Genomic DNA, 8,109 nt, shown 5'->3' on the forward strand with positions numbered 1-8,109 from the left:
TTATGATCCAATCCCAATCATGAAAACTCCTAAAAGGCACGGGATGTTATGAAAGTACTAAATAGAGGCCAGATAGAGTGACTCCTTTGGAGGGCTGTGAGGTCACCATGAATAAGCCCCATTGAAGCCAAGGCATGAGATTGCAGGGTTAAATGGGGACAGGTGAGAGGAAGGGGACAGGGTGCCAGGGAACTTCACAGCTGAGAACACAGCTGAGGACCAGTGTGGCTGGACTTGAGCAAGCCACGGGGAGAAAGCCAGAGGGGAGGCCAGAGGACACAGGGTTGGCAGGCCTTGTTCAGGATCATGGATTTTATTACTAAAGGGAATGAGAAGGTATTCAAAAGTACGGTATTCAAAAGGGAGTGAGATGATCCAGTTTTTCTATTAAATGTGTCACTCCTGTTACTCTGAAGATGAAATACTGGAGCAGGAATTCAGTGGAAAACCTGGAGCCACAATTAAAAGACTATTGTTATAATTCAGGTGAGAGAGAGTGAGATTAGAGAGTAGGAATAACAGAGATAATGATGAAATAGCCATGTAGCTCCTATTACAGTGCTTCTCAAACTTGCCTGATGATAAAAATCTATGAAACTTGTTAAAAATACAGGTTACCAGGACTCTGGTTTGAAGATTCACTTTCCGTGGATCCAGGGTGGAGCTGGCAACTATACCTTAAACAAGTTTCCTGGCTGATTTTGATCCTTAAGCGAATTTGTTCAGTGTTAATTTGCAGAGCACACTGAGAATCAGAACTTCTTTTTTCCTTTATAAACTAAACCCATATTCTTGTCACTTTTCAGAACCCCCACCAGTCAAGGCAAGTGTAAACTTTTACTTCACATAATAGCCTTTCTATTTAGAAGTAAAAGCACTTCGGTTATATTATTTCTGATATTTGGACCATCAAAATCCATGTTTCTTTGCATGTTCCTTGAAATATGTTTTTTTTTCAGAGTTAATAGAGGTGTGATTGTTGGATGAAGCTTGAACGGGCGCTCCATGACTGCCAGAACTTGACAAGGAGCAGCTGGATTGGAAAGAGACAGCATGGAGGGTCAGTCTCATTCTGTATTCTGCAAAAGTCTGGCAGAGGTAAATGGCACCTCCCCAATTCACTGGTCATTGAACTTGGGACTTTGTTACTTGCCCCAAACTCTAATCCTGCCTCTGGAGGAAAATATTAGGACCTTATGTGGATAGTTTCCTTGGAAAATTCTATGTATTCTCCATTTGGAACATTTTTTTGCAGTATTGTATCTATCCAGCTGTTCCTCTGTCCACTCATCTCCAGAAAGACAGAATGGCATAGTGGTTAAGAGATCATGTCTAAGAATCTAGTGTTTCAATCCTGGCTCTTTTGCTCATTTACTGAAGAATTTACTTAATCTCCATCTTCTTCAGTTTTCTCATCTGAAAACAGAAATAATAGTGGTGTATTAATATGTGAGGGTTGCTAGAACAAAATTCACCAGACTAGGTGGTTTAAACAACAGAAACTTATTTTCTCACAATTCTGGGACCTGGAAGTCCAAGATCAAGGTGTTGGTAGGGTTGGTTCATCTAAGACCCTCTCCTTGGCTTGTAGATGGGCATCTTCTTCCTGTACAATCACATGATTTCCCCCTCTATGTGTGCCTGTGCTCTGATTTCCTCTTTTCACAAGGGGCCCAGTTAGATAGGATTAGGGCCCACCCTAATGACCTCATTTTCCTTTAAAGCCTCTATCTCCAAATAGGGGTGATCCCTGACTTGCCATGTTTCAATTTATAATTTTTCAACTCTACGATGGTTCAAAAGTGATATGCACTGGTACTGGACACATGTACTCAACATACAGTGAGGGCTCAACATATTTTTTTTAAAGAGAGAGAGAGAAAGAGAGAGAGAGAGAATTTTTTAATATTTATTTTTCAGTTTTTGGCAGACACAACATCTTTGTTTGTATGTGGTGCTGAGGATCGAACCTGGGCCGCACGCATGCCAGGCGAGTGCGCTACCGCTTGAGCCACATCCCCAGCCCAGCACAACATATTTTGATCTTTTCCCAAGCTATCAATATGTAGTATGATTCTCTCTTATAATGCAGGTGGCAGCGCCATGGTCAGCCACACGCTATGAGAGCAAACAGCTGCTGTTCTACAATGTACTATGTTGCTAAGCTATGATGTTTGGTAGGTTAGCAATATTAATGCAATATTTTCAATTTATGATGGATTAAGAAGTGACCCTGTCATAAGTCAAGAAATATCTGTACAGTCACATTTTAATTTATTAAGGATCAGGACTTCGACACATGAGTTGGTGGTGGTAGGGGCAGTGCAACTTAGCCTGTAACAAATGATATCCACCCAGCAGTTATGGCCAGGATTAAAAGACCGGACACATGTACCCAACATACAGTCAGGGCTCAACATCTATTGTTATCTGCTCATTCCCAATGAAAACTGCTATGTGAGGTACCATGGTTATAGAGCTGAGAAGCAGTAAGATCTTTGCCCCTGGGTAGCTTATGTTCTAGAGAAAGCAGATCAAGTAAGTAAACAAAAACAGAGACAGTGGAAAGCACTATGAAAGACTAAAACAGTCGTGGGATAGAGGAGAAATGGAACTTTTTCTATAAAGGTCTGGAGAGTGAACATTTTCCATTTTGTAGGTCATAGCTACTCAACTGCGGCAGCCCTCTTGCTATGGTTTCGATATGGGATGTCCCCCCAAAGCTCACATGTGAGACAATGCAAGAAGGTTCAAAGGAGACATAACTGGGTTGGAAGAGTCTTAACCTAGACAGTGATTTAATCCTCTGCTAGGGGGAGTGGTAACTGAAGTGGTAGGAAGTGGGAATCGGGGCCTGGCTTTGTATATATTTGTTTCTGGTGAGTGGAGTGTCTCCCTTTCTTTGCTTTCTGATCACCATGTGCTGCTTCCCTCTGCCACACTCCTCCTCCATGATATTCAGCCTCATCTGGAGCCCCAAGGAATGGCGCTGGACTTCTATGGACTGAGACCTCTGAAACCATGAGCCCTCAAAACAAACAAACAAACAAAAACTTTCCTCCTCTACAATTGTGCTGGTCGGGTCCTTTAGTCAAAACAATGAAGAAACTGACTAAAACACCTCTCATCTCTCTCTGAGCTGCAGCCATTAATTAAGGAAATACCAGATGAGCAGGAGCGACGGGGGATGAAGAAAGGACCAGCCGAACACACAGAAAGAGAAAAAGATGGGGCCAGTGGAGTAGCCAAACTCTGGTGGAGTTTGACCCAGAGCTAGCTCAGCAAGCTTGTTACAGAGGTGTCATCATTACAGAGGGAAAGTTTCAGGAAAGCAGGCTGATTGAAGGACACAGGACTGGGAGACATGGGGGTTATCTTGTTATGCCCAGAATTCTCTATCCCTGGGAATTGATGACTGAGTTCAAGTTTCCGACCGATAACTCTGAGCCTTTGCAGCTTCCTTGGGCCAGTGTCACCATAGCAACTGGTCCATCTTGACCTGTATCTTCACACAGGCAGATCCCAGCCCAATGCAGCCGTGAGAGAGTCAGACTGTGATTCAAATCATGGCTTTCTACACTCAGCGGTGCCATGTTATAGAGCAGAAGCAGACATGCACAATATATAAACAAATAAGCATGGCTATGTTCCAATGACACTTCCTTTATGGATACCGAAATTTGAATTTTATTATAATTTACTTATATTTTGATTTGTTTTAACCTTGTAAAGATTTAGAAACCATTCTTCATTTATGGGCCATATAAAACTAGATGTTAGAGCAATAGATTCATATTCTGATGTGATATCAGCAGGTAGTAGGGACACAAATACACACATGGGTGGTCAAATGGCTCCTTTAAAGTGGCTTTAAACTCCCAGGGATGGAATGGCTTTTGTAGACCTGTCAGGCTCCTCCTGATCCGAACAAGAAGCTGTGCACACAGGATAGGCACAAGGTGACATCAGTGTGTTCACCTCAAGGGAACTTCAGACATAGGACTCACAACAATAGGGGCAAACCTGCAAAATTCCTTCTGGAGACCCTTTTAGGTATCCTGTGTCATGTCAGAAAAAAGCACCATAACTGGCATTTGTCCCAGATTCCATGAGTTTCAGACAAGACAAGTCCTTGTGGCGGGCAGAGAGGTTAGGGCAGGGCAGGGAACAGGAAATAGGAGCTTCTCAAAAGCTGACGTTCCATCTTGAGTATTGTATAATGAGCTGGACCATGCTGTTGTTTGGAATATACAGTTCACCCACCTCTGCATGTTTTTTTTTACCCAGAAGAAAATTAAAACCTGCCATTCATACTCTTTCCACTGGATTACCAACTGGAATTCTAATTGTCCTGGGATTGTGTGAGCTGTATCTCCTCATTTCAGTCAAGTACACATATGGTTTATTTGGCCAAGCCTAGACTGTTGAGAAATCTGTGACCTTCACATGAGGACTCACTCAATAGGATGAGCCAATCAATAGGGTCAGGACCAAAATTGAGAGAACATCAACCTGGGGAGGAAAAAAAAAACACCATCATGTACACTCCTGCCAAATACATGGGAGACGTTCATGAAAAAACGTACCCCCAAATCCCTTGAATTTTATTTTTGACACAGCCTTTGTAAAGATGGATGTCAGCTGACTTTCTTTGTACTCAGTTAATATTATCTGTCCCACATTGTGAAATAAATTAGGCAGTAGGGAAATGATCTGTTGTTCAAGCAACAGTTACTTGCCTTGTCATAAAAGATAATGATCAGGAGCCTGAGGCTAGAGGATCATGAGATCAAAGCCAGCCTCAGCAACTTAGTGAGGCCCTAGGTAACTTAGTGAGACCCTGTCTCTAAATTAAAAAAAAAAAATGGAGGGGGAACAGGGAATGTGGTTCAGTTGTTAAGCCCCTAGGTTCAATCCCTGGTACCAAAAAAAAAAAAAAAAAAAAAAAGATCATGAATCAACATATGGTTAAAATACAAATTAGGAGTCAACACATAAGTAAATGGAACCATTTCAAGGGCCACATAAGCTCATAAGAACTTTCATCTTTAAAACCAGGTATTAAATCTTGAGATGTGTTTCATTTCAGTCCATCAGTTAACATATACTTATCAAAACTGTCCATGTCCCAAGCACTGTGCTACTGGGGTACACTGATAAAGAGACAGATAAAAATGAAACAAAGAACAGATTAAGATGGAGAAACAAGGGAAGGACTAGTTGTTTTATTTTTAATTAGCTGAAAACTATGCATGTGATAGAGTAATCAAGAATGACCTCTGCAAGGCCACCTGAGACATTTAAATTGAAATCCCAGGCAAATGCTGAAGTGACTAAGGACAAATGAAAGACATATGCAGAAGATCCAAGCAGAACCTGGAGAAGATAGCTGCAGTCACTGGTAGGTTTTAAGAAGAGGAAGGATGTGATGAAGCTGCAGAAGGTGGGAAGTGGAAGTGAGGGAAAAAGTTAGAGAAATGGTTTACACAGGGCAGCAGCAAATAGATTTAAGATGTAATCTGAAGTGGCATGAATGAGGCTTGAAAATAATTTGACACAGAGATGGATGGGATTGAGAAAAAGAAAGGAATTCTCCAGGACTCCTGTGTTTCTGTTTATTTCCTTGAAGGTACTTGTCATAATTAAAGCAAGTTATCATCTTGTTAAATTAACTGTTTACTTGTTTATTTTATCCATCTACCCCATAATGCTGTCCAATAGAACAGCAATTGAAGCCAATCCATGTAATTTCAATATTATGGTAACCACATTAAAAAAGATAGGTGAAATTAATTTTAATGATATATTTTTATGAAATCCAATACAGTATATCAAGAATATTACTTCAACAGTAATCAATATAAAAACTTAATGAGATCTTTAGTATTTTTTGAAAGAAGTTTTTGAAATTTGGTGCAAATTTTATACCAACAGCTCATCTCAATTCAGACTAGTCCCATTTCAAGTCCTCAATAAGCCCCTGTGGCTAGTAGCCTTATATGGGACTGTACAGATCTAGAGTATGAGGCGCTCAGGGCTGGGGACTGGGAGCTGGGGACTGGGAGCTGGGACTACTTGGTCAGGTCCACTGTTGTATCTCCAGCAAAATAAAACATTCACTGGCATGCAGTGAGCATTTGGTATATTTTGAATGGGTGAATAAATGCCAGGTGATACAGGATTTATTGGAGCAATCGTTTTGAGAGTGAAGAATGAAGCTTCCATTCTGGACTGGTTAAAACTGAGGTGTGTGTGAGACATCTAAGTGAAGATGACAAGTAAGGTAGTAAACATGAGAGTCTGGGACTGAGAAAATAGTTCTGGGTGGAGATGTAATTTTGGTGTATTGACATTGGTACCAAATTCTAAATCCAAGGTAATCACTGGATTACTTTGAGAAAGAGTGCAGAGGAAAGGGCTCAAGACTCTTCCTAAGAAATACCAAATCAAGACTTCATTTAAAGCCTAATTGTAATGCTTTCAGTCACAGAGATCATTTCAATACAAAAAAGTGTGGCCCCAGAGAAGTCAAGAAGCCCACATGGTTTATGGAAGAACCAGCTCTAGAACCCAAAAATCTCCATTGAGGATTATTTAAAGAACAGTTTAAAGCATGAGGACTACTCATAAGGAACCCTGGAGGTTTGTGGAGGGAGTGTGACCCCCATGACTTCACCAAGCTCAGACCGTTTGAAAATACACAAACAGCTGGAAACATCTTTCAAATTTGGAAATAGACCAAGATTACATTTGAGATTTCTTGCAAATCTCCAAAGTACCTTCTGCCTTTCATTTAAGTTTTGTGTGTGTGTGTGTGTGTGTGTGTGTGTGTTACTGGGAACTAAACCCAGGGCCTCACATTCACACATGCTAGGCAAGTGCTCTGTCACTGAGCCACATTCCCCAGCTCTCTGCCTTTTACCTTAGTTCCAACCCCCCCCCCCCAAGTACTAGGGATTGAACCTAGGGGTGGTTCAATCACTGAGCTACATCTCTAGCACTTTTAATTTGGGACAGGGTCTAGCTAAATGCCCAGGCTGGCCTGGAACTTACAGTCCTTTGGCCTCAACCTCCCAGGTAGTTGGGATTACAGGTGTGCACAAACCTCCCCAAATTTAACACCTAGAATTCTTTTCAAGCGGTCCCTGCTAGAACTCTGTTTCTCCACCTTAGAAAACAAAATTCAACTCCTCCAGCTGATGTAAATTAATAACTACTTTATTCAAGAGAAAGGTCATTTGCAAATATTTATCAAATATGTCAATGCAGGCCAATTAAACTTCTTTGTTGCCCTTAGGAAACACAGAGCAAATGAAATGATCTAGTTTTAACTCTATAGCTAAAATGACCTTGAATAAAGCTGTCCCTTTCCAGGGCCTCACTGTTGTTATCCATAGAAAGAGCAGTTAAACCAGATGAACTCTAGTTCTTAAAATAATTTATAACTCAGCATTATATAGCTCTGTCCACATATTTAATTTCAATTTTGAGAAGTCTTGAGAAGAACATTTTAAAGGAAATCAAGGAGCTGAAATAATCTCACTTGCCCGAATGTTATGTGGCCTAACTATCACATACCCCACTCAAGGTTATTTTGAAGACTGTATTAGATAAGCCATGTGAATGTGTTAGAAATTAGATATGTAGTGATTGTTCAAGTAGATATTTGAAACAATGTTCACAAACTTCCCAACTGAGGTAACTGGCCCTCTTATTTAGCATTAGGGCATATGACTTGTTACTTGTGCTGAGTAAATGGTAAGTTATGTTATGTGAGAATGAAGAAAGCTGTACAATCTTGGAATCTCCAGAGAGCCCTTATCTTTGAATTTTAACAAAAAAGATAAAGGAATACTCCAAAAAGAAGGCACAAAGAATGTGGGAAGGAGGGAATTCACAGGCAAAGGAAGGAGACAGGAAAATAAAAGGCCAGTTAAAAAGAATTGCAGAGATGGGGAGGGGCAGTGGGCATTAGCAGGGCAGGGACAGGAGCCAGTTAGACTGGGGGCGGGGGTGGCTGCTCCGGTGACTTGCCAAGCTGGCACCAGGCGGAGGAGGGGAGCAGGAGGGAGGGACTTGGCCAAGGGCAAAGGCAGAGCAAGACTTAAA

General features: G+C 41.2%; 1 long non-coding RNA gene across 1 annotated transcript; it reads left to right on the forward strand.

The window, feature by feature from the left end:
- The first annotated feature begins 213 nt into the window (after positions 1-213).
- LOC144366877 (uncharacterized) lies at positions 214-5,638 on the forward strand. Its single transcript, XR_013426028.1, has 3 exons — positions 214-486; positions 960-1,098; positions 2,963-5,638. It is a non-coding gene; the product is annotated as an uncharacterized LOC144366877 (long non-coding RNA).
- Positions 5,639-8,109: the final 2,471 nt, after the last annotated feature.

This window comes from Ictidomys tridecemlineatus, chromosome 9, assembly GCF_052094955.1.
Source record: "Ictidomys tridecemlineatus isolate mIctTri1 chromosome 9, mIctTri1.hap1, whole genome shotgun sequence".
NCBI classification, from domain to species: domain Eukaryota; kingdom Metazoa; phylum Chordata; class Mammalia; order Rodentia; family Sciuridae; genus Ictidomys; species Ictidomys tridecemlineatus.